The 27,429-nt window shown below is 35.2% G+C and overlaps 1 protein-coding gene across 1 annotated transcript in view; it reads right to left on the reverse strand.

The window, feature by feature from the left end:
* The window catches only part of pio (zona pellucida domain-containing protein piopio), a 254,041-nt gene extending 230,063 nt beyond the window's left edge, over nt 1-23,978 (reverse strand). The window contains exon 1 of the mRNA XM_081736236.1: nt 23,613-23,978. The gene's annotated coding sequence lies outside the window, so the exon portion shown is untranslated. The remainder of the gene's footprint in view (nt 1-23,612) is intronic.
* Between the last annotated feature and the right edge of the window lie 3,451 nt (nt 23,979-27,429).

Genomic DNA, 27,429 nt, shown 5'->3' on the forward strand with positions numbered 1-27,429 from the left:
CTCCCATCTGCGCCTATGTCTTCCTAATGGTCGTTTTCCGACTGGACTTCCAGTTAAAACTTTAAAAGCGTTCCTACTTTCTTCCATTTTGGCTATATGACCTGCCCACCTAAGCCTACTAGATTTGATGACCCTAACAATGTTTGGTCAACGATGTAAATGATGCAGTTCCTCGTTATGAAGTTTCCGCCATTCCCCATTCCCGTTCGCCTTGGGTTAGAATATTTATCTCAGAATCTTGTTTTCAAATACTTTCAGTCTACGATTTTCCCTTTGAGTAAGCGACCATGTTTCGCAACAATACAGGACAACAGAAATGATTTTATCGTTTTATATATTTTAAGCTTCAAATTCCTAGACAGATTTCGTGATGACAAAAAATTTTGAACTGAATAATAACATAATAACATGATTCACACACACACTTGGCCTTATCACTCAACTTTGACTTCGTATCTGTGCAATTATTTAGAGTATTAAAAATATAAGTTGATTACTTGCACTGCATTCGAAAAGTTGGATACTCTGTTATTTAACAAAATTTCACTATTTTCAAATTGAATTTCTAAAAGAGATGAAAGCAAGAGATTCAAGAAGTTTGTTTCTGTCTTCAAAATCGGTGTGGTGGATGCATAGTCATGGCTGTTAATCCCAGTTTTCTTAATACTCCATCTTGTCTTTTTCTCTGTTTTAGCTCTCTTACTTCAGTAGGAATTAAAATTGTATCTAGAAAAAGATAATGTAAATATACACTGTATATAATTTTTAAAAAAGTAGTCACTCCTAATATTGGAAATTGTATGAGATACATTTGAAAATGAGGAGCTTACCACATTTTGTTGTTTCCAATTTAATGTCTTATTTTTGTTCTCCATTATACTAGCTTTGCCTAATTGGTTCACTTCGCTCAGCGATTAGTTGATTATTTACTTAGTTTTAGTATTAAGATTACATGCCACAAAATCATTACTTTAATTGGCATATTATCAAACACTTGTATATCATCGGGATCCAAACTTGATTCCACGTTTGCCTCTTGCACAGCTTCTAACAAATTATGAACTGATGCAAAGTTTGCTCTTTTTATGAAAGATAGTGCTTCTACTTAGCAATTCTGTCACAGTTATGCCCTCTTGAGTTAATCCTAAATTAAGTAGACTCTGTAATTGGGCATACAAGTGTATATAAAATTTGATAACGAAATGATTCTTAAATTTAATCGGTCATTATTATATGGAGAAATATGCTGATTAAACATAGTTAACAATAACAGATTGAATCACCCATGGATGATGGCCAAAAGCTAAGGCCTTTCAGTTACGAAGAACTCGTTCTGAGCTAAATGATTAACATTTTCACCTTTAGTACGAAAGACGCGGGTTTCGATTCTCGGTGGAAGTTCAGCAGTTCATATTAAACTACATATATTAATGTCTGAAATAACCTTCAGGCTAAAAATATGTTTTGCGCGATACTACCACCAACCAAGTGAGCAAAAGATTAGGATTTGCTAAACTAGTTAAACTATTAGATTTTTTTTTTTCAGAATTACTTTCTTTCCTTCTCTAATTGCCTTTCATTAGACTATTCTAACTTCGATTAAGAAATGATGGAGTGCGACCAGGGCTAGATTTAATGTCTAACTGCCTCTAGACCGAAAAGTGATTTCCTCCCCTCACTTCGATATACAAAATTTTTATTACAATGGAAAATAAAGCAAGTAGCAGTGTCACGCGCAGAACGCATAAAGGAGTTTGGTTTAGATTATATTCAACCAACATGCAGTTGGGTTGCATAACACAAATGGATAGTATTAGTATTACAATACTAATACAAATAATATATATATGGAGAACCGATTTTTGATTATTCAAATACGAGGATAAGTGGATCAGGATCGAATAAGAACTCGGTTTTGACCCTATAATTCCTGCCCCAAAACGATGGTGATGCGGCAAGTAGTTGTTGAGGTTTTTTTTTTTTTTTTTTTTTTTTTTTTTTTTTTTTTTTTAGAATTAAGAATATCTATACGTTTTCGTTTAGAAAAGTTTTGAAATTTATATATTAGTGTTACTCACAGATGGAGATGTTTTTATCATAAACAGGATTTAATATTACTTAAATTATATTTGATTATTATATATTAAAATTATATACATAATAAACAAACTTCCACGAAATAACAAATTTAACTTCAACCTTATAGTTCCTAGTTTATGTTTTATCCAGTGATCGAGTTGGGACGTATGAAATGGTATGGCATACTAGTAGTAAATTAAAATGCTACAAATCATACCATCATCAAGAATTATAAAATATTTGAAGGAGGAACATTAGGTAAAACACCCGATATATTAATTATCCCACAGGTCAATCAACCTTTCAAAATTTTTTCGCTTATTCATTCTATGTCATTCAACACATGAGAAAGTAGCAAATAACCTGACACTTATTTTGCCTATTGTGCTTGTTGCGTAGCACGTGCCCATTCCTATATGAGTATGTCACATCACTCATATGTAGATACAAGTGAGATAACGCATACAGGAAACAGTAGAATTTTAAAAAAAAGACATATAAAGAGCTCTTCCTCCTTATTTCATATTCCCATATAGGCGTACAATAGCTACTATGTGAGACGTTGAACTCATCTGTTTATCGGTGCTGCAAAGAAAAACATTCAAATGTCAATTGCAATAAAGGATTGAAAAAAAACATTTTGCATTCTTGTGCTGGGAAAATATAACGGGATTCATTGTGTTTTTCTTTCTGTTTCTTTCTCTCAGGCATTTAAGAGAGACAAATTATAATGAAAAGCCAAAATTGACACTGGAAGTTCAGTGTTGCAAACTTCAACATGGTAAGATTATGTGTAAAAGTATTAATAAGGGCGTGTATATTTTGCTATTAAATAGATGACAGTTCAGAAAAAAATTGTCCGAAATTAAGGTTGCTTATGAAACGAGACGATACATTTTTTCTAACGAGACAGAGCTGTTCCAGTACAAATAGATCCCCTTTCCGAGACGAGACATCACTTTCACGGGGGGTTTTCCACACGAGACAGACTCAACTTTTCGCTCGTAAGCAACCTTTGCTGGAACATGTGACGTAGCAATGTAATCCAAGTAATTTGGAGGCGAAAGAGTATGGTGGGGAAAGGCCTCTTATTTGAAGAGTTCTTGCATGATGGTCCGCATGATGCACAGAATTCACGTTCTATCGTGATTCGCAATAAATGTAAATAGTAGAACCCATCTTTCATAACTTCTTTATTGTACCAGGTTGGAAAGCAAATACCAATCAATCGAAGTCCATAAAGGTATGCTTTTGTGTTAGCATCTTTTAAAAAGTTCTGTTAAACAATGCATGATTTTAAATACCATTCAATACCATTTTGTCTGCAAAGACTCGGCTATAACGGTTTTATGGTTTCTCTAATCCGAAGTTCTGTACACTTGAACGACCATTTGGCCTAAGAAACCCACACTCATCTCCCGAGAAACAATCATTTAGCATTGGGTTGTACACTATGCCTTAGCACAGTGGTAATCCATCTTGTTTCTTATAGCTGATGTAACATCTAAATAATATACGATTTTTAAGATTTAACTCTAGTTCGAAATAATATTGTTTTTCGGCGATTGTCATCCTACCTTCCCCAACGGTTCAATTGCCATTATTTTACGTTCGTCATAAGTTCATGTTTATTTTCTCAAACAGTAAGGTCAATACAACTTTCCATTTCTCTATTCTAGTCTGCTTAAGTCGAAAAAACAGAGTATATATAACAGAGGATGTATACCTACTTTTGAGCCACCCTATATCTATCTATCTATCTATCTATCTATCTATCTATCTATATATATATATATATATATATATATATATATATATATATATATATATATATATATATATATATATATATATATATATATATATATTGTGACATCCATATACATTCGTACATAAATGCAATCGATGTTGTCTCCTTTTTACGGCAAAATGGTTTAATTCTTTGAAGTGAATGTTTGAACGTAGTAAGCACTTGAACCTATTTGGACTTGGAAATGATAGAACCAGGGTTTTATTATTTCATTTTGACTGAAACATGTATCCTAAAGGAAAGAAGTTTTTATATTATTATTATTATTATTATTTGCTGAAAATATACAATCTCACTAACTTCTCAAGTTAGGGAGATGGATCTCGGCATATAAATTTCTCATTAAAGATAAATGAATACATGTTCCAGCGTTTCCAAAAGTTCCACTTTTAAAGGAGGAAAGGTGATAATTTCTATAATATTTTAATTTCCGGTAATATATTCATAAAATGGCCAATATACTCGTCTATAAACACCATGTGTGTGTGTGTGTGTGTGTGTTCTCTTGGAGTTCTTCCGTAGTATATCCTTCTATTTTCCTCATTCCACTATTTAGTTCATTATCATCATCATCACCGATTCCCTTATAGTGACAGAGCATAATCATGGGACGCTAAACTTAAATAATAAAATATTCACTTTAGTTGGAGATGTAATACACAAAGTTTTCATTGCAATAAGCGAACATGTACTTATGCATTTTGAGAATTTCGTTCCTAAAGGAGGGAAGTGGGAGGAACAATTGTGTGTGAGTTTGCGCAATTCGAGTGATATCAAACTTGCATCAACAAGTATTTTGAAAATAAAACAAAGTTCGTATATACCTTTCCAATACGGTATTTTCCATTTACTTTATTCTTCCCGTGCGAAGAATGGGCATTCTACTTGTTGACGATAAAATACGCAGGTTTGCAACTCTTTCTCCATTATACGCAGTAATGATACCAGATGACATTGGCTGTAGCAGTATTTCTCTTAACAGAACTTTGCCTTCAGGCTTGTCCAAATAAAAGCCACAAACCTATCATTCCCTATTCCACATCGTAATTTACATTGAATTAAAAAGATACCAGTTCAGGCAGACAAACGACATTTTAACTTTAGCTTTTTCTCAGAAAATACAAAGTCTGGTTTTAGTTTCCTACACCGTAGACACTTAGTATTGCTGGAAGCAATTTAATTTTCTTTAAAAGAAAGTGTCCACGCAAGTTTCCGGAATTTCGGCAACAATGTTACGTCACAAATATTCAGATAAAATATATGAAAGATACGTCAGTATTGTGCTTCATTGATTAAAATTATAAATATGAGATTATCAAAGAAGACAATTTCTGCTTAAAACGTCAGTCACCAAATTTATACATTTTTTAAAGTATATTTCCTGGTGATACAAACCCCGAAAATCTGTGGTTGATTAGGTGCTTTCTCGGAGCAAAATAAGAAAGAATTAATATTTAAAAGAGACGTGTTATCCTGTTGTCTCATAATAAATGTCTGCTTTAACTACCCTTTCTGATGAAATGGTAGTTATAAATGAAAAAGTTACAAATGACACTTCAGTGAAATATTTATTCATCAATATTCATTTCGTTCCGAGTTTAATTGAACGAGTGCGGGCTCGTAATGACAATTATTTATATTCACTCTTTTATATCGTTACTTTTTTTTTTTTTTTTTTAGGATTTCCCAGTCTGCATATTTAATTTTTTACTCTAAAATGATATGAATAAAAGTACGTACATTAAAACGTATCTTGTTATATAATTGACAAGATATAACTATGTTATTTTACGTGGATACGTATTTCAGATGGATACTGATACTGTCCATTGCAGAAATAATAACACAGAAATTCTTCTTTTCTTTGTGATCGGTTATTAGGGTGCTATACATTATCAATTATCTTTATCGTTATACGTATTGGCTTCCATCGCCTTTATTCCCCGTTTTCTGAACTCGAGTACGCTACTTCTTGTATTAATTTTCTAATTGTCTCACACGATGCTGAATCAGCACCAAATACACCAGCCATGCCGATTTCTGCATCAGCTTAGAGGTAGTTCAAGTAATGTGTGCTTTATTGCCAGATGTCGCCTAACAAGACATCAATGAGAATTCTAATACGAATTACAAAATTATATTTTTTTTAAAAAAAAAAGAAAGAAAAAAGCAGATACAATAATACAGGGATGCAAATAACCGCTCGCCAACTCATCCGGGGCGAGTGGTTTCATCAGTGGGGGCGAGTTTTTTAATATCACTATTATTTATTTCAAACAGTAAAGACTAGGATGTGGGCTAGTAAAATTTTATTGCTTATTTGCATCCCTGCAATAATACTAAAGTATTTTGACTGAAAAAGAAAACATCGCCTCTTATATAAATTATCATCTAAGCATTCTTAAATTATTTTGTGGTGTGGGAAACAGCTGAGCCTTCTCCAAAGTTTAAGAATCAGTCCGTTGTTTTGGAGGAGAAACTTAAATCGCTGGAATAGATACATTTTTATTTATCACGAAACACATGAACATGAATCGCTATCATAAAATCATCACCACCATCATCTTCTTCTTCAAGGGGACCGCGTGTCAGTGGTAGCGTTCACCTTTGGCGTGTGGATCCCTGGTTCGATCCCAGCTCGCGCCAAGTGGGTTTTGTGGTGGGCAAACATCGTGTGCGTGCGTTTCCTCGAGGTTCTCAAGTTTTCTCCCATTTTCTTCATTCTACCTAATCAATCATTCTCATCATCATCGTCTCCTTGAGCCTACAGGGCATTACCGTGAGGCATAAAACTGAAAGATTTTATTTCATTTCTCTTCTTCTTCATCAGTGTTAGTGTTCTGCTAACGGTAGATTAATTGGTGCAAATTGAAATTTAGTGGGTACGGTATTAGTAGAGAAGCGCTCACTTTTGGTGGGAGAGGACTCCGGTGCGATCCCAAATCATGTGAATTTGCGTTAAACAACACTGTATCCGTGAGTTTTCTCGAGATTCTTCCGTTTCCTCCAAAATTCTCATTCCACTAATTCTACCATAAACATTCTTTTAATAATCATCCACCTTCCTTGCTCTACACCTTCTATCACATTCTTCAAAATACAATTTCTTCAAAAACTTTGTATTAACCATTTCTTTTCTTTTCTTTTCTTTTTTTTTATATAATTGGCTTCAACAATTTTTGTATTTCCTCTGTCAGTTTTCTGAACACTTCTTTCCGCATATTCATATATTGTTTTTGTTGACTGGTAAACTGATGTATGGTTAATCATATACACTTGAAGCAAAAAAAAAAAAAAAAAAGTACGTATGATAATGTTCAGTGATATAAATGCCTCCCACAGCCTACCATGGAAAAGAGTCCACAGAGTTTCTTACGTAACACATTCTTGAATATTTCTCTTTTACTTCAATCATATAAAGAAGCCATGCAAGCAGCTGCTCTACTTAAGAGAGATATATTGTGTGTATGAAGTACACTGTACATTGAATTAATATGGTAACTTTATCTTGTTCTCCTCTGTGTATGGCAGGGGAAGGAGAAGTAGGAGGGGAAAATAAAGTGCGCCCATTTTCCCAACCAAAAACCACATACGTTCTGCTAAACTATAACAATAAACCTTGAATTAAGTTTATGGTCGTAAGTTGTTGGTCCTCCGAATCTTTTCTTCTCTTTTAATTCCTTTAATACTTCCCCTTTTCTTTTTTTTCTTGCTTAACGCCGCTTAGGAGTCCTGAAGCGCTGTCACACACATACACATATAAATACACACACACACACTCAAAAAGTGTGTATTTTTTCTCACCCAAAAGAATATGACGTTAAATTATAATGTTGATTTGTAAAAAAGCCTTTCTCTTGTTCCGCAGGAAAAAAACATCTGATTTTTCTCTTTGATAGCACCTAGACAATGTGATGGGTTGACGTTCATGAAAGGAATCCGGCATCTGTCAAGAAGATTATATAGTATTTACATTCTTTTTATATCAAGATTGTATTTTTGTATGCATTTCCAGCTATTTTTTTAAAATTGCGGTCATGTTGTACATTAGCCAGCAAAAGTTCTTACTTACTCACACACTTTAATAATTTTGTTAATACAACATGCTAGTGTGTCGAAATCAGAGGTGGTCATCCTCACTCTTTTAGCTCTCACAATCACTTCGGTACATGAGGGTGAGGGCGAGTGAGGGCATCAATATTGTTTGAGGGTGAATGCTAGTGAGGATGGGGTATTAAGGATGATGGTACATGTGTATGAGGAAGTTAAGTGAGGGTGAAGGCACAAATATTTTGAGTGAGGGCAAGTGTGAGTGAGGGCGAATGAGTGTAAGTGTGAGGGATTTGAGTGAGAGTGAATGAGTGTGAGAGAGTTGACTAAGAGTCAGTGTGTGTGAGGGTATGAATATTATTTGAAGGTAAGAGCGAATTAATGTGAAGGCGAGGGTGAATGTAAGGGTAAGAGTATGAATATTATTTGTGGGTGAGGACAAATGAGTGTGAGTGTGAAGTAGTTTAGCGAGGGTGAGGGTATCAGCATTATTGATGGGTAAGAGCGAATTTGTGAGGATAAGAGCAAATGGATGTGGGTGTGAGAGAGTTGAATGAGTGTAACTGTGAGTAAGAGTGAGAGGAAATGTAAGTGTGCAAGAGTTGGGTAAGAGTAAGTGTGAGTGAGGGGTGAGAATATAATTATTATCTGAGAGTAAGAATAAATGAATGTTGAGTTGACCATGAGTAAGGAGGAAGGTACGAATATATCTTGAGGGTGAGGGCGAATGAGTGTGAGGGTGAAGGCATTGAGAATGAGAGTGAATGAGTTTGAGAGGTTTGGATAAGAATGAATATGAGAGAATTGAGTAAGGGTCAATGTGAGTGAGAGCATGAATATTATTTGAAGGTAAGAGCGAATTAATGTGATTGTAAGAGTGAATGTAAGGGTAAAAAAAAAAGTGTATAAATATTATTTGTGGGTGAGAACGAATGAGTGTGAGTGTAATGGTATCAGCATTATTCAAGGGTGAGAGGGCGAGTAAGCGAGGGTAAGAGCAAATGAATATGAGAGTAAGGAAGTTGAATGAGTTAACTGTGAGTAAGGGTGAGAGCAAATGAGCTAGTGTGAGGAAATTGAGCAAGAGTAAGTGTGTGGGGAGTGAGAGCATGTTTATTATCTGACAAGGGAACATCTTATATTGATAGTAGCATTGCCCAATCAAACAATGTGCAATCGATAGAGGAGTGAAGAAAAGTGAGATATCCAAAGTTTTACGGGCCGACACCCAAAAACACAGGAGATACAGAGGAAAGAAGAATCTAGAATCATGTGAAGATAGCAATGCAAAAGATATACTGACACAGAAAGAGCTTCAAAATGATTAAAGTAATCAAAATGGTATTTACACAACAGTATAGTAAGCAAACATATTCCAGTACACGATTCTAACTAGTTAAAACCAAAATATGAGACCACAAACAATAATATAATCACTGAAGCACGAAAATAAGGAACGAAGCATAGTGTCGAAGCAGGTTTGCCCAAGTGGAAAATCAGAATAGTATAAAACACAATACACAAAACTGAAATGATGCATGCTCTTGGATTGACAATTGATTAGCAGACTCACGTTTCTGATGCACGTAATATTCTATCACCTCACACATTATTGGTAGTCAATTTTTCAGTGTTGCTGTTGATAAAGCGCTCCGCAGAGTATTGATAATGTATGTACTCTTCTACATCCGAAATTCATATAGGCCTATCTTCAAATGTTGGCAACACGGTATATCATGACTTCACAGGTATGGTTCTAATCATAATTAGATTTTCTACATGCTATAATTTGTGTTCCGTGCCATTTAATAAAACTTCATTTTGTGCATGTCTGAGCATGTCTGTGGGTACAATGTTTGCTTACTATACTGTTGTGTAAATACCATTTTGATTACTTTAATCATTTTGAAGTTCTTTCTGTGTCAGTGTATCTTTTGCATTGCTATCTTCATACGATTCTAGATTCTTCTTTCCTCTATATCTCCTGTGTTTCTGGGTGTCGGCCCGAAAAACTTTAGATTTCTCACTTTTCTTCACTCCTCTATTGATTGCACATTGTTTGATTGGGCAATGCTACTATCAATATAAGATGTTCCCTTGTGAGGGTAAGAGCGAATGAATGTTCAGTGTGAACGTAAGTAAGGGTGAGGGCAAATGAGTGTGAGAGTGAAGGCAAGAATATTGAGGGTAAGGATGAGTTAGTATGACTGAGGGAGTTTAGTGCGTGTGAGTGACAATGTGAATATTAATATTATTATAGAGTGAGGGCTTATGAATGTAGATGTGAGGGCATTGGGTGAGTGAGTGTGAGCGAAGATTAGAAAAATATCTATTTGTGGCAGAAACGAAAGGATTCATTGTGCATTATAAATAATGCTATGACATCAGTATATTAGACAATAACGCAACATAAGGATCAGGTTAATATAAATTTAATGTTAATGCAATGAAATATATGAAACAGAAGAGTGACCAAAATACTTCCTGAAGGCAATTATGACATCGATGACTAATAAATCGAACCCAGAGAGATGTGAGGATTATAGAACTATTAGTCTCCTATCGCATGCAGCAAAAGTTCTGCTTCGAATGCTGAACAGAAGGGTGTATGGAAGAATAAATGGAAAAGTTGAGGAGGAACAGTTCGGACTCACGAGATGCAAGGGTGCAAGAGATACAATTGGATTATTAAAGGTGATTTGTGAACGGGATGACCGCGTGAATTGAGAATTGTTGGTGGAAGCTCTAAAGAAGGTTGGGTTGGAATGAAAGATCAAAGACTCATAAGAAACATATATGAACCACATGTAAGTGTTAGAATAGGGGAAGAGAGGCAGAGGAATGTCCAACTGGAAGGGAGCTCGATAGAGATGCTGTCGCTCGCCAACATTATTTAATATCTGTCTAGAAGAGATAGTGAAAAAGAGTCTACATAATGAAGACGGCATTTCACTAGAAGGTAGAATGATTAAGTGTATAAGATTTGCAGATGTTACTGCGTTTGTTGCAGAATTTGAAAGGAAAATCAATAAGACGTTAGAAAACTTGATGAAGACCTGTGAAGAATATGGGATGAATATAAATTTTAGAAAGATAAAAGCTATGATGATTGGAACGAAGCGGTCGGTGTCAAATATAGAAATAGGAGGGGAGAAAATAGAACAAGTGACTAGTTTTCGATACCTGGGTAGCGTAATTACTGATGATATGAAGTGCGAATGTGAAATAAAAGCAGGGATTCGAATGTCGAAAGAAACCTTTAGGAGGAAGAAAATACCATTTTGTGGGGTATTGAATAAAGAGGCGAGAAAAAGACTTATTTTATGCTTTGTGTAGAGTATTGTACTGCATGGGGCAGAAAAGCGGAAATTACGCCAAAATGATGAAAAACAACTGGAAACTTTCGAAATGTGGGTGTGGAGAAGTATTGAGAGAATTGTCTGAATCAAGCGGAAAACGAATGAGAGGGTGTTAGAAATGATGGGAGAGAAAAGAACTATTTTAAATATTATTCAGAGGAGGAAGATAAACTGGTTGGGACATTGGTTAAGAAGGAACTATATCGCGAGAGACGTGCTACAGGGTATGGTGGCAGGAAAGAGAGAGAGAGGGGCGAAGGAGGTTACAGTTGATGGATGGTAACAAAACAGAAAAATCGTACAGTATGTGAAGAAGAAGAGAATAGTTGAACATGGAAACTTCTTAGCTGCGGGAAATGACTTGCCAATAATAGCAGAATACCTATAATTTGATATGATTAATCTGTCGTGTAGTTTAACAAGATAAACTGGAGACATATTTACCAATGATTCGTTCTAACGTTACTGGAAAAAAATTTGTAGTGCGTAACGTATGTAATTCTCTGTAATTTAGCAAAAAACGTACTCAAAACTTGGCATTTGTTTTGAAGTTACTCATAAATGAACATGTGTGAAATGCATTTTGACTTGCAACTATAAATTCGCCACAAAGGCCTGGGATAAGCTTCCTAGCATTGTACAAAATAAATAAATATTTCGGGATACATTTTCAGTGTTGTCCGTCCACGCTAAACTTTCAATATTTTGCTCATACTCTTTCATTAAATCTCGTATCCTATCGCAATACTATATCCTATTTACTCGGAATGTGGGAGTGCCGAAGTACTTTAGTTGGTTGAGGTATGGTGAGAAGAGAACTGTAACTTTATTGAGACGTTAAAGTGATTGTAGAAGACTTGAATGCATGGGGAAAAACTGGATCCTATAATTTCCCCATTTAAATCGATATAATGGAAATTTCTTTGAATAAACCTTGTTCTTCAGTTTGATTGAGGTATAAGAATTCTTCAATGTTTAATTTTCAGCTGTATTTTCCAATTAAACAGCAAACAGTCAAGCTGTATATAGATTCCATTGTGTTTTCAAAGTTCCAAGCTTTTAACAACTACGAGATACTATGTTTTAAAACTATTTCGTTGAGACCATCAGGTACTTCTTAGCAAGGTTTATTCTGACCTCATTCTTATTTGCTTTTTACATATACTTTCTCTTCTTCTTGCGGCATTGAGTTCATCACATATGCAGGACTTCGTCCGTGTGTGTATTTATATACGTCTACATTGCGCATAGCTAAAGCACGGTTAAATTGTTTACCACATCCATACGTAAATCCAAGGACTGAATACTAATTAAAGACACTTCCAGCAATTCTCTGATGTAAGAAGCGTCGCGTTTCTTTTTTTCTTTTCTATTTATTATTTGTTTGCATAGCCTATTTCTCTTCCCCCTCCCCCCATCCTTTTTGCTTTACGGGTATCTTCAATGATCAATGTTGTAAACAGTTACGTGATAATTAAAACTCATTTTGCATATGTGAAAGAGGTGTAATGAAGTGTAATGAACTCAGGCGTTGAAGGTTCATAGTTTTAACACATGCCTCGCGCATACCGGAGCTACTTATCAGTGAATTTAACATCTTTTCCTTACTTCGATATATATGAAATACCTTATATATGTTGATCATACTTTACAAAGGGATGTTAATGTAATTCCATTGCTTGTGTTATAATAATGCGTTACCAAACATCAATGTGTATACAACCGCATAGCACTGAGAAATATCTCACAGTAAGTCTCGTTTCTGGGACATAAGCGAACATCTGGGACATTAAGACTCGCAGTAGAAATTAAAAAAAAAATGGATATATCAACGGGATTTCAGTGGGGTGTGCCTGTCATGAAACAATATTTGGGTCTACAAAAGTCGTCCTGTGATTACTCTGCAGAAAGCCCAGAAATGTCCCACAGAAAGTCCGTTTCCGAGACATAAGCTGACATCTGGATTTTTCAAGATGTCCACAAGACGTTCACCGGTAGAAATGGGACTCCTGTGAGCGTCCCAATGTTGCAAGTCCTTGGACATACAAGGGACATCCGTGGGAATCCATTTCTGCTGATGGACGGCTCGTGGACATTCTTGAAAATCCAGCTGTCAGCGTGTGTCTCGGAAATGGGATTTCTGTGGGACATTTCTGCAGACTAATCACAGGATCCAAATATTGTCTCATGACAAGCACATCCCACTGATATCCCTTTGATATATCCATTTTCCTTAAAGTTTTTACTGCAAGTCTGAATGTCTCAGATGTCTGCTTATGTCCAAGAAACGACACTGTCCCAGGAGAGACATGGGACCTATGCGACATTAAAAAGCACGTACAGTGGACATGTGATAATTGGGCACGTAATACCCAAAGGATGGTGCCAGTGTTTTGGAGAAGTGATAGTCTGGATCAATATAAGTAGTCCAGCATCCCTTGCTACAAGTTGAGGAGCTACATGCTCTACGATTATTAGCTCAAATCTTCACCTTCCGGAAGCAGTTCATAATAAATTGTAGTTCTTTTTCTCTTTCCCTTTCCAAAAGTCCTTATAACATTCATCATTCAGAGTACAGTTACTTGTGTAACAGTTTTCAAACCAACAAAAGGCATATTGGCTTTAAGTCTGTACAATTGGTTAACAATGCAAGAGGGATTTTTAAATAAAATCCAGTAGAATATTGCTCTTTTCTTCCGTACCATTCCCAACAAATGAGTGAATAAATAAAAATGTAAGAATTCTTTCATATTTTTTTTTATCCGGACGTGTCTTAGTTTTTAAATATTCTATCACGGAGTATATAGTTATTAATACTAGAACTTGTATTTGCATGCTTGCGAGAACTCCCTCGAGGCTATATAACAAGGTAATTTACGTACTCGCAGTACCATGCCGTGGAAAATCAGCACCCGGGGCGAGAGTATACGACGGTCAGCCCATACATATATTCCAAGTAATTTTTCCTCCCTTAATTCCTGATGAAAACTCATGTAATTCGGATCCATATTAAGCTCTAGGTCCACGTCTCAGCCTCGGTGCTGAACAGAACGCTAAATTTCAAATCGCTCAACCAATCCATGATACATTATAATCTTAAAACAATGGTACCATGTCAATGTGAAGTGTAGTACATCACTGGTAGAATTTCATTCGTTGGTCTCCTAATTGGCAGAAGAAGGCTTGCAGAGGTGACACTTCGGGTAACTGATCTCAATGTGGTGGACGTTGTCATCACTTCCCGAACCGAGCGACCGAGTGTCATTATCTCATATCGTTATTCGTGGCATGGTATAGTCGAGTTAGACTGACGACGATCGTGAGGTAAACGCAAAACTCACTGAAAGTTCGAGTTCCTCTGAGGAGGAACTTCTTTAATTCACTTAGAAGTTTTTCTGTGTGTGCCCTGTCGTATTTGATTATGTAAAAAATAAAATTTAGAAAAAAGATTAATTACAAGACTACGGAGACAAGTGTCCCATTTCGGGCAAATTAAAAAAAAAATACTCCGGAGAGCCAAAACAAAGGCGGAGCTTAACAAGTTACACCACTGACATCATAACCGGAGTTATCATACTATTTCCTTTAATATGTCATCATTTGGATCCCAATTATACCAACATAAATCACTTCTAAACCGAAAATTGTAACAAATAAATAAAAATGGAGTTATCGTTTTCTTTCCGTGGGCCCTTCATTCATCGTCTACCAGCTTAGACCTTGAACTATATCCGCTGGCATAAAAATTAAACAAGATTAGACTATTGTTGGAAGAACTATATAAACTGTTTATGAGGAAGTATTGTGTAATGACCACAGTCTCAATGTAAAATTACATTTACTTGTGAATATTTTTGAATGAGCTGAGGGTTTGAAGGAAATACAAACGCACAATATTTAAAATATGAAGTAAATCTTTAAGTCCCACGGTTATGCCTGTTGTAAGCTAAAGGAGACGGTGATGATAAATGAACGAAATGGTGGAATGAAGAAAGTGGGAGAACTCCGACAAAACCCACGCACACGGTGTTTATTCACCATAAAGCCCACTTGTCGCGAGCTGGGATCGTACCAAGGACCCCATGCACCAGCGGTGAACGCTCTACCACTGAGCCACCGCGGCTCCGCACAATATAAAAATTTAGATATAGTATTATCACTATATTATTAGCTATTACTATTTCTTTGCATTCCAAACTGTTATTGGCCTTCTAAAGGTTTTAATCCCATTAGCTTTGTTTCTCTCTGTGCGAACTTGGAATTCTACTTTTCTCTTAGAAATCATGATATATCACCCAGCAGCTCGTAAAGGGCTACCTCGTCTGTATAATAAAGTGCTACTCTTAAGCTGTCAGTAGACGTGATTTTGTGTTAAGGTCATGACATCAAAATTAACACTTTATTGTATACACAAGATTAAAGAAGTGCCCGAAGAAATAGATCTTGTATGTCTTTCATTTTGAGGTATTGCAATTTTGATTGCATTTCTCATTTTATGCTGTTTATTTTTTAGATTCTCATTTAATTCACACTATACTTGTTGCCACTTTCTTTTTCTCCGAACGAAATGGAAAGGGTTCTATGACCATTTCAGGAAACTCGTCCAATTATTTTATCTGAACGACACGACGGGTGTGTCTTATGGGGAAGAGCAACAGATACACCACACCCTGTACTAATATTCCATCCTTCTTTGTCTCTTCCAAAGTAACTTCCAATTTCTCTGAATTTTGTATCTCAGACATTTTGTTCTACAAATACTCAACTCTCACAGCAGACAAGACAAGCCTTGCTCTGACGTGCAATACCATTTTAAAATATACGAACAAGAGTTAAAAAAGCCTTCGAGAAATCTTGACATGCATGGTTTCTACTTGTTCCCATTCAACATAATAAAATATATCGTGTGTATATGTGTGTGCGTGCGTGTTGTGAATAAAACTGGACTTCTTGCTCAGAACACTTTCCTGTTACCCAACGATTGTGAAATGTGTGTGTGTGTTGGTCGTTTATTATAATTGAGTTCTTGAATGCTGATAAATTATACTTTTACAGAAGCTTTTAGACAAACGAAATGAAATTAAATCTTTGCCATACTTTAACTAACATTCTAAATAAAAGATTATTAGTAGTGTCATTTCAGCGTTTGGTGGGGATGAGTTGGGAAAGACTCCCTACCGGCATAAGAATTCCACGATTTTTATTATTATATTAGTAACAGTTGATTAAAAAATATGTATTTCTGAAACTCAAGTGGGTACCTACCCTCCCTAAATGATGTCATTGATTATGATTAATGAAAGTAGGATAAAACTATAGGACGCTGTGAAATATCCACAGGCCTATGTTTGTTGTCCACCACAAACTCACATGACATAGATGCGAACCAAGGATCCTTCGCACAGAAATAAGAGCTCTAGCTCTGCTACTTAGTTACCGTGTCCATAATACTTACAAATAACATGTGTAAATTATAAAGAAATTTAGAAGATACATTTCTGGAATAGTTCTTGTAAATTAGTGAATGCTTCATCTACCCTTTTTTTTAATGTTTTAACACGAAAGAAACGTATTTAAGTATGTATAGGTTTATATATCGAAAATGGTCCATTTTTTTAAAACCCAGCTTCTGCTTGCGTAAATGCATATCTTGCACCAAAGGATCGACGTATATGATCACTCTTAATGTTAGACTTTTTATGTATTGAGGAATCAATACATCACACATTGATATCTTGATTCTCAACGAGCAACTCTTATGAATATCTAACAATTTCTTTGCATCTTTGAGTGTATGAGTTTCAGTAACTGATACCGTTTTCACTGGTCAATCTTATGTAGAGGGAATACTGTTGTTTGAATACTTAACGCATTTGTATGAGGTCACGAATTGCACAATTAGGTGCACCTACCGAGGACGAATTCAAATAGTCTACGGCAAAAGTTCTGAAGGTTCGATTCCCCAACACTGAAATATCTAATATAATACAAATACGAGGGTGATTCAGAAAATAATGCCTCCAAGCCCACTATTTGGCCAATAGTATTGCAAACATTCTGGACTGTTTATCATTAATGCACTGATGTTTAAGCTATAGAATGTCACTTGTTTCACCTTCCCATCTTCTTCTCGTTCCACAGTAGTGGATCAATCCATGTCATCCAGTGGAGACATCCGGTTGAAAAAACGGGCTGTCATTGAATTTCTGACTGTGGAAAGCTGTGCGCCCAGCAAAAATAATCGCCGGCGACGAGTCATTGATACACCATTACGGCCTGGAAACGAAGTGTCAGTCGATGGAGTACCGCCATACATCCTCTCCTCACCCCCCCAAAAATAAAGTTGTCTCATCTGCTAGCAAAGTGTTATTGACATTCTGCCTTTTTCTGCCTATAGTCCGGATCTTGTGTCCGGCGACTTTTAGCACTTACCTGGCAAAGTGTTGTTGACATTCTGTCTCATCCTTCCTATAGTCCGGATTTTGTGCACTGTGACTTTTGGCTCTTACCCAAACTTGAGGGCCAACGCTACAGTTGTGACGTGGAAGTGGAAACAGCATTTCCGCGATGGCGTCGCTAGCAGCAACAATTCTTCGCCAACGGCAAGAAAAACCTTGTTTTCTTGTTAGCGCTAGTGTGTTGCCCGTAATGGAGATTATGTTGAAAAATGATGCCACCATTTCTAGATCACATTGGGAGCTTTCCACTGATACCTGTATCGATGATATCTGTCAAACACAAATAAAGGTATCAACTTGAAGGCGTTACTTTCTGAATCACCCTCATATTATAGCGTGAAAATTATTTCTGTGTGTGAGATATATCACATACATGTTAACTTCAAATTGAGAACTAAATTGAATTGAGATCTAAATTGAACATAAAGAATTCTTCCCACCTGGAAATAGAATTCTGGAGAGCTTAAACCTAAGCATCAAAACGTACTAGATCACCGTACGATTTTTCAGTAAAAATACAATTAATTTCTGGCAAAAAATGTGGTTGATTCAAAATAAATTATACAATATTATTAGTGTGTAACAAAAAAAATGCCCAAAGAATAAACATATATCAATTGATAGATCTCACCGAGCTTAACATTGTGATATGGTTGGGAGTAAATCCACATGCGTACTTTTTGAGAGTCAATAAAAACTTTTTGTAAAACTAAAAATTGATGCTGTACAATAATTATATGAACTAATAAGAAGAAACTGATACTGCAGTCCATACACTAATAAAGTTTATCATTACGACTCTACCGAGATGACGATATTCATTACAGTTAACGAGACAGCCGTTATAGTAGTCCAAAATTATGATTAACTCTTAAACATTAATTCTAGTTTAACTATTATATTATCCACAGATAAAACTAGTATAAGCTCACTTGTTCTTAGTCATATCGTTAGTGTATGTGCTCTCAACGCGGTAGACTCGGGTTCGATTTCCTGGTGGAAGCTCATGTGGTTCGGGTCCCATGTTACACTGTAGGTCCACTTCTCATATAGACTCGATGCTGAAAGCGGCACTAAACTCAAATTGAACCAAAAACAAAGATAAAAATATTTATGAATTGATCAATCACATTTACCTGAACAAAATGAGATGAATTCGTAATTTTCGAGAAAACCGAGAAAAACTAATTTTTATGGCGCTAAAAAGAATATCTTTCGTTGTTTAATAATTCTTACTCTGCTAGAACAGCTTCTTTATTTATTTCTGTACTGTGTATGTAAAGAGAAGCAAATTACAAGACGCAAACTGAATCTATTTCTTTTGTCTTATTATGGTATACACTTACTCTAACCAGTGACGCCCATTTTATTTATAAAAGAAATGTACTGTCAGTCAATGTTATTTTAATACGAATCGAATTTCTATTTCACATCCTTGTAATTTAACATTGATAGCTTTACAGCATGTTTTGTTACTGCTTCTTGACAACGACTAAATGGCACCATCCTTTGTCAATACTTCGATGTAATTTTACTGAGAAATCTTTTCGTACAAGTATTAAACTTGGGTTGACACTTTAACATTGAATTTTCATGCGTTCACACCTATTTACATTACGATTGAATAAAATACATTTATAATTTTGTGTTCAATATTCATATGCTTAGAGTAGCTGACACTATACTATATTAGGTAACAGAGTATACATTTAATAAAGGCAATTTTACGGATTATTACCATCCCTTGAAAACGCGTGTCATGAGTTTTTGCATATGAAATTGAAGATGAGGAACGGTTAAAATTGATGTTTTGATTCCAATAGTGTGAAAGAAACACTAAAAATTATTAACTTTTAAAATAATCATAATTTTGGAATAAACCCGGCTTTACCACAAAACATTAATACCCAATTATTTTCTATAACTTCTGAATGAAATAATAAATTTTTAGTTTACAATCCTCGGGTTCCGTAAAACGCAAAGTTACTTAGTTATGGGGCGGTTATACGCTCTTATTTGTTATTTTTTATTTTTTTATTTTTTTAGTTTAGCGTCCCTTTCAGTAGCTATACTCAAAAATCGCCAGTAAAAACGTATAACATTCCTTTAACTAATGAATCTTATGCTTTACGAAACCCATAAACGTGGATTGTTCATTTCAAATGTTGAATAATTTTAAAAGTAAATTCTTATGAACGTTTCTTATTGTAATACTAACTGAAATCAAAATATCCCTTGTTAGTATTAAACTGTAGGTCCACGACTAATATAGCCTCGCTGCTGAATGGAACGCTAAACTGTAATTGCCAATCAGTTGTTAGCCTTTCTGATTTTCACTTTTATATGCAAAATGCAGTGTTAATAATCCGTGAAGTTTCCTTGCATAACATAATACTTATATTATAGGCTGAATATTCTGTTTAAAACCAACCAAACGAAATAGACCCTGATAGAAGGAATCTTGTTCCCATTTTATCATTCTTTTGTCTTATACAGTATTTAAAATTTCTATAATATTTAGTAGTTAGTGGATAAACTAAACTTTAAAAAAAATGTTAAATGTTTACAGATAGAGCTTTTAATTAAGCACGATTGTAACTTATAGTGTACAGTGGACCGAAGGCTCTGGGGCAACAACTATTAACATGTTTACAACAAATATGTAAACTATTATTGATATTTACGAAAAGCTAAAAAAAAAAATGCTTTAAAAATGTAAGTGCTACAAGACACGACACTTCAGAAATGGAAAGCAAAACCTTCAGATTTATTAGTGAGAAAATCTCATGTCCTACCTATTTATGTTTATTATATGCAGACCGAAATTTTCTTCAAAAGACTTTTTTTTTAGCACATTTAGGCAATGGACAATGATTAAATTTACATGGTAAATTATGGAAGTGCTACAAAACAAGTGCAGTTCTTGTAATTAGGTTTTGTCTAATCGAAATGTGTTAATTCAAGGTGAAGTGGTCTTATAGCTGTAATTTCGCTCCTGGGTTTTTCGTTCGATTTATATGGCCAGAGTAACGTGCGAACAAGATTGATTTTCCTATTGTTAAAAAATAATTCCATTAACATTTTTTTAAAATAAATCTTTATTATAATTACATGTTAATTATAAGTTTAAATATAACGAAAGAGAGAAAGTTTTCATATAAAACCACAAAAATTTTGGCTAAGTCTAAACCGCAATCTTGTTCGTCCATAAGTCAGAAATCGATGGTCTGTGTATTATGATGTTTCATGTGTGTATTAAGGTGATCAAAATCTACCACCAATGCCAAGTTCGGTCAGGATCAGATACGTTTCGTTGTTTGATATTTATAATCGTTTATAATCGATCAAATTAACAACAATGAAAGTTGATCATATTATTGTTTATAGCTATTTTTAACATTAAATATCATTATTATCGTATCATATAATATCCTCGTGTTACGCTACGTACAAAGGCCCCCATACCCACCAAGCACCTGACCACAATCCCTTAAATTTACCATTCTGCCCCACCTGAAAAGTAGAGATCGGAGTTATGACAAAATCTAGGTACGCTAAATTTGAATTAATTTAGCGTACTTAAGACGTTGGCTACAAGATTTTTTCCCCTCAATTCTTCCCGTAAATACTATATCTGTGTATTTTCCCCATCAGTCAACTTTTTACTTGTTTCTCGATTAAAGTTTATGATTATGATTTTCACTGACGCTATCGCCGGTGAGTCCCATAGTAGCTCACGTGTTAAAAGCATCATTATGCTATAATTGAAGTCCGATTTCAATGAAAAATCATGTCTCCCCCAAAAATCTCATAAATGCCGCCTGTGCCCTAAAACCCTCTGTAGGTGCCCCTGGCTTCATAGTACAGCGTAACATATACAAGCAATGTTGTCAGTGATTTGCTATAGTTTGTCTCAAAAATCTTAGTATATACAACTAAAATTGTTCCTTTTTGCGGGTACACTGCTTGGTTCACCTTTCATGAACTTACTGTTCAATCATTTATTTATTTAACTGTCGATTGGAGAAAAGGAGCTCAATTATACTTGTGGACGCTTAAGCTCCTTCTAAAATATACTGGCAATTTCACTAGTTTTTGTTGTAAAAATTAAAGGCCTCTTTGCACAATAAAATATTTATCGGTGCTTTAAATGTTCTTTACATCAAGAAGCCTGAATATCCCTAATAACCATTTTCAGTTTCATCTACCAAAACAGAATTATCTATACCGGTATAAATTCTACTCTTTAAATTTAATGAAATGATGAACTGCATAAAACTTACAAAACACGTACTGAAATAATTTTATAAGAAACATGAAAATGCTTAAATATGATCATAATTGGAAATATGTTCTTTCTTATGCAAAGGAGACATTTTTATTCTTTACCAATTACTCCAGTTTTGAGTACGATAATGTATTCCGGTGAGTGGGCATGCCACTCGATTTACTCAAAATGCAATTGCATGCATGACCTCGGGTTCGATTTACTCAAAGTACTTCTGATGTTAATCAAGTGTCGTGAATTAACTGGGGAGCTATTTGAATTATTGTGTTACAAATCCGAGACAAGAGAACGAGAAATAATCGGGATGGGAAACATTGTGCAAACCACACAGCACCAAATTGAAACTTCTTTAGTTCTTCCTAGCCTGCGACATGTAAAAGGAAATGTAGCTTTTGGCTTTATATGATAATCTCGTGTAGCCTACATGACTACCACTAGTAGTACTGGGATCAATTCCCAATGGGAGCACAGAACTTACGTTATGTTGATTAATGATTTGAGTGTTGAACCAATATCGTAAGACAATTAACGAACTAAGATCTACTGAGACCGATTGGCCTATAACAGTGCTAGGAATCTAATTGTCTTGACTACACATTATACACTTTAATGTGCACCATAGTTTTTCGTGAAATGTGCTGGCAGGAATATAGTCTTGCCTAAATGATTATAAATAATAATTTGTAATTTAAGATTTAAAAAAAAAACGGTTCTGTGTGAATACGAGTCATTGGTTTAAATTTAGGTTTAATTATAATTTCTGTAGCCTGATGAGAGGGATTGCAAAAAAAATTCTGGCTGTAGTAGAATAATTTCTCAAATGTTATAATCAGACTTAGGACTACAGTTTAGCGCCCCTTTTAGCATCGAGGCTATACAAGACGTGGACTTACAGATGATGATGGAATCCAAACCACCATAATGCGTTCAAATTTTTCAAGTCTCTCCCAGTGGGAATCGATTCCGGGACCCTCTGTACGAAAGGCGAACAATGCTTCGAATTTCGTCCATTAAGTCGCAAACGTTTGTACCTCTTATTTCAAAATGCCGAAAATTCTTACAATATTTATATAGTGGACATTTCATAATACAGAAATGCATATTTCAATCTAACATTATTTTATTCTGTCATTATTCCCTGATAAATAATAAATATACGCCGGATACTTTCTACATACTGTAAAATATTAGAAAAATTTCAAAATTTTATAAGCAATGTCATTTTGCCCCTTATACTGTTGATTTGCCATCCTACCCTATGGTTGAGAAGATATCGTTGACATTACCTATGCACAGGCATCGATTTCTATTTACCTTTGGGGAAGAGGGGCAGTTCAGATGTATGTGTTTCATTGTCAAATATTCAAGCAACGATCCAAACAAATGTATTCAGTTCCTGAGGGGCCAACTAAACTTTTGGGGGTGCACCAGCCTTCAGAATTGGCTCACATCCCTATTAACAAAACGTGTTATTTTAAAAATGAGTATCAATATAGAACATTTGCTCGTTTAAATACCGTTCATAAGGGTACTTCAAATTACTAATAAAAATTTGTTTATAAACTTACTGGAGATAGAGAAATGTTTTGCCAAACGTCCAATTCTTTCTCCTCTTCCGATCGGAATTTCCTATTCATATGACATGTATGGCAACAAATGTTGCTGTATCCAAATATTTGAATGTTTACACACACTATTCAGTCACTTGTCAGAAATATCACTTAACGATGAATTTAATACATCAATATTGTTTTATTGTTATTATTATTATTTTAAATTTCAACACACCTCCCCAATGTTTAATGTTTCTCCCTCTCTCCGTCAGCCTTCAAATAAAATAAAACCGTCACATATCTATTTATCACATGGTTGCACTGTCACACACATATGCTCTCACATTCACCACATCTGTCAAAGCACCTTTCGGCTGCTGCAGCCGGTGTTCAGTCCTCCTTTTGGTTTTATACAACCTACTTCATGACGTCACAATTCACTGGTATGGAGTCATACTTTGAGCGGGAGGATCCAGTAAATTTCAGATCTAAAATTACTCCAGTAATACTGTGAATTTTATTTAATCTTCGAAATATAATAGTATTAGTTGATTTCAGCTCAAAAATTACAAAGAATATTGTTGTCTTTGGATTAAAAATTAATTTTCTGGGGTAGAATATTGTTGGTTCTAGATCCTTCAAACAGGTGTAAAGGGTCTTTCGCAGTCACAACAATACTTGTTCGTGCGCGAACTTGCAGAGCCATCTGTGAGCGACATTGAAAAATATTAGGAGCGGATACTTGGTGATGAGTGAATTATCCTTGCTCATCCAAGTGTTATTTGTGAGAAAACCATCTCTCAGCTTTATTCATGATTTCTCACAATGATGTAGCACGCAGAGATGTTCAGACATTTAAACTTTTATTCATAGGTATTTTACATGCACAAATGAGAACAAAAGAAAGGGATTGAGTTGCCACAAATCTTATTGTACTGTTCGCACTTCCGCCCGGATGTTAATGGCGCCTATTGTGTAACAAAATAGTATAAGAAAAGAAACAGGACAAAGTATTTAAACATGTGTTAAGGAAAGATGGTTAATCTCACACATCTGGTAAGGTTTTACACAAATTGTTTAGCAGATTAAGTGTAAGAATTCACAGATTTATCTGGGAAAAAAACACTGATTGCAAAACAGGTCATTAATTATATATTTGCATCTTCTACGGTTCAACATTAAAAAAAAAAGTGTCTAGCGTACCTAATTTTTTAAAATGGTTTCCTTGAGAATATTGTTTGTCTATTTCGTTTTCGAGGCACAAGGTTGTCAAACAAATCTTCACATAAAATTCGCTTCATTTCTCCAAGGAATAGAAATTTTCACATAAAAAATATAATTATAAGTTACAGTCTTCTTGTCATATTCGTTAACGAGAAACAATTCAGATATACCTTTTCAGACGTCCCGATTTTCATGCATTCATTCCAGCATCCTGACTAACGGTATCTGGTCTGAACATAAAATTTCCTGGCAAGCATTTTGTTGGGAATTTTCCATTTTAATGAAGGTAAAATAGATTATGACTCGCGGGAAACTCGAAGTACAGATAACATGCAACTGTGAAAACAAGGGTAAAGTGTGTTTTTTTAAAGTTATGATTTCAGCCATAAATAGCATGTTTAGATACATCTGATAGATAATAAAATAACGATTAATTATTAGATCTCCAAACTATATTATACATAAATATGAGAACCCTTATAGAAGAACACCACTGCACAGTGGGCCAGAATCAGAATCTGACTGGAAAAAAAGTAGTTTTGGCAACTACGTCTAATCTACATTCGAACAGCACAGTTGTGTTAAGTAATAAATAAGGTTTCTTGTTGCGTATCAGTAAACACGGATAACAGCATATAGTGGCGGCAGCAGCACTTCAAAATTGATAGTTCATTATCTGTTTTATAGCGCGCTGAATTGGGGTAGTATGAACGTAAGGTTTGCGGTTTAATTGCGCATGTGAAAAGGCAACGAACGATCGCAAAATAAGCTATGAGTAAAGGTATGTATATGTACTTGCTGTTTGACTAAAGTTTTGATTGATTGGTTTACGTTGCTGTTCTGTAGAAGCATTTCTAGAGAGTCGAAGTATTCACGTATTGAAGAACTGCTATTGGAAATTGAAATTGTGATTTAAAAATGTACGTTCATGTCTGTATTGAGATCTTTCGTCATGATGTAGTTTAATATATGTATTTCGAAATACAGTTGTGATCTACTGCCCGCTCTTGCCCGATTTTTATATTTATCGTCTTTTCAAAGTTAGGTGTAGCGAGCCGGATACGCTCTTCGTGACGTGAAGAACCTGTACGAGGTATTGCGTTCTAAACCATCACTTTATAATTATGATACGAACAGTTATGGAATGTAAATTCTTTCTGTGGATGTTCTTCGCAGTGTGAGAGTGACTTTAAGTGCCTTCAAGGAGTACGTTTGAGGAGGAAATTTCTGTAACAGAGTTTCACATCTTCCCATTCACCATTGTGAACACAAGTTTAGGGATATCATTTACTTCCTTTTCCTGAATTGGTACATCAGTAGGCTTTAAATTGCGTATTTGTGTTTCCATTGAACATACCTCTTTTCTCGACAGTTCAGTTCTCTTTTCTGGTACAATAATTTAATTGGTCGACAAAATCTAGGCGACGATGGTTAGGGATTTTGCTACAAAATTGCTTTGTCAACCTCCCTATCTGATGTTGAATACAACTGTAAGGGAACGAAGGAGATAGCAAAAATATCTGAGCCACTAGTTCAATTTATCTTCTGTTTGAACTTTCTGCTTGTATACATTATGACAACTGCTTCCATCGCAACCCCACTCACACACTAATTTCATTATGTCTCCATCTTTGATGCACTGTTTAATATAATCTTCATTAAAATCACGATGCGCTCAATTGTCTGATTTACTATTGCTTGTAAATTATCTTCGGCTGACGTGTCAGTTACTATAATATTCTTTTCTCTGGGATAACGCTTTAATTTTGCTTCCCACACCACTTTATACGACGGATATATGTCACAATGTTCTGCCTTTGCACCTAGTCTCAAATTTGCATACTGTCTTTTTGTTAAGTTGTTATCTATAATAAGTGCCACGACTTCATCCGGAGAATAAGTGTTTAAGAGAATTTTGGCGAATGATAAGCCTTTTTGATTTTCGTTGCTCCCTTAGGTGTCGTTTGAGTGATTTCTCCTAATACAACCGCGGCATCTCTTTTTCCAACAGCTCTCAATGAACATTGGGTAGCCAACACCAGTTTTTACTCAGAATGCTTTGTAACGAGTGGTTGTACAAGTTTTTTCTTCGACTTTGTTTCCGGATCTTCGAAAAGTTTACTAGGTCTGCCTAATTTGCTTGTCAAAGGCCTATGCTCTTGGCTTCAAGAGATCGTTTTGAAACCAGTAAATACTTTATCAGGGAACTTAATATGTCCTTCCAAGTTCCAACCAATCATTTTATTTGGATAAAAATTTATCAGTCATTCTATTACACAGCTTCCAACGCTTCTCGAAATCACTTTGAAGGCACTTAAAGTCACTCTCACACTGCGAAGAACATCCACAGAAAGAATTTACATTCCATAACTGTTCGTATCATAATTATAAAGTGATGGTTTAGAACGCAATACCTCGTACAGGTTCTTCACGTCACGAAGAGCGTATCCGGCTCGCTACACCTAACTTTGAAAAGACGATAAATATAAAAATCGGGCAAGAGCGGGCAGTAGATCACAACTGTATTTCGAAATACATATATCAAACTACATCATGACGAAAGATCTCAATACAGACATGAACGTACATTTTTAAATCTCAATTTCAA

The sequence above is a fragment of the Thermobia domestica genome, chromosome 13 (assembly GCF_964235325.1).
Source record: "Thermobia domestica chromosome 13, izTheDome1.hap1.1, whole genome shotgun sequence".
Lineage (NCBI taxonomy): Eukaryota > Metazoa > Arthropoda > Insecta > Zygentoma > Lepismatidae > Thermobia > Thermobia domestica.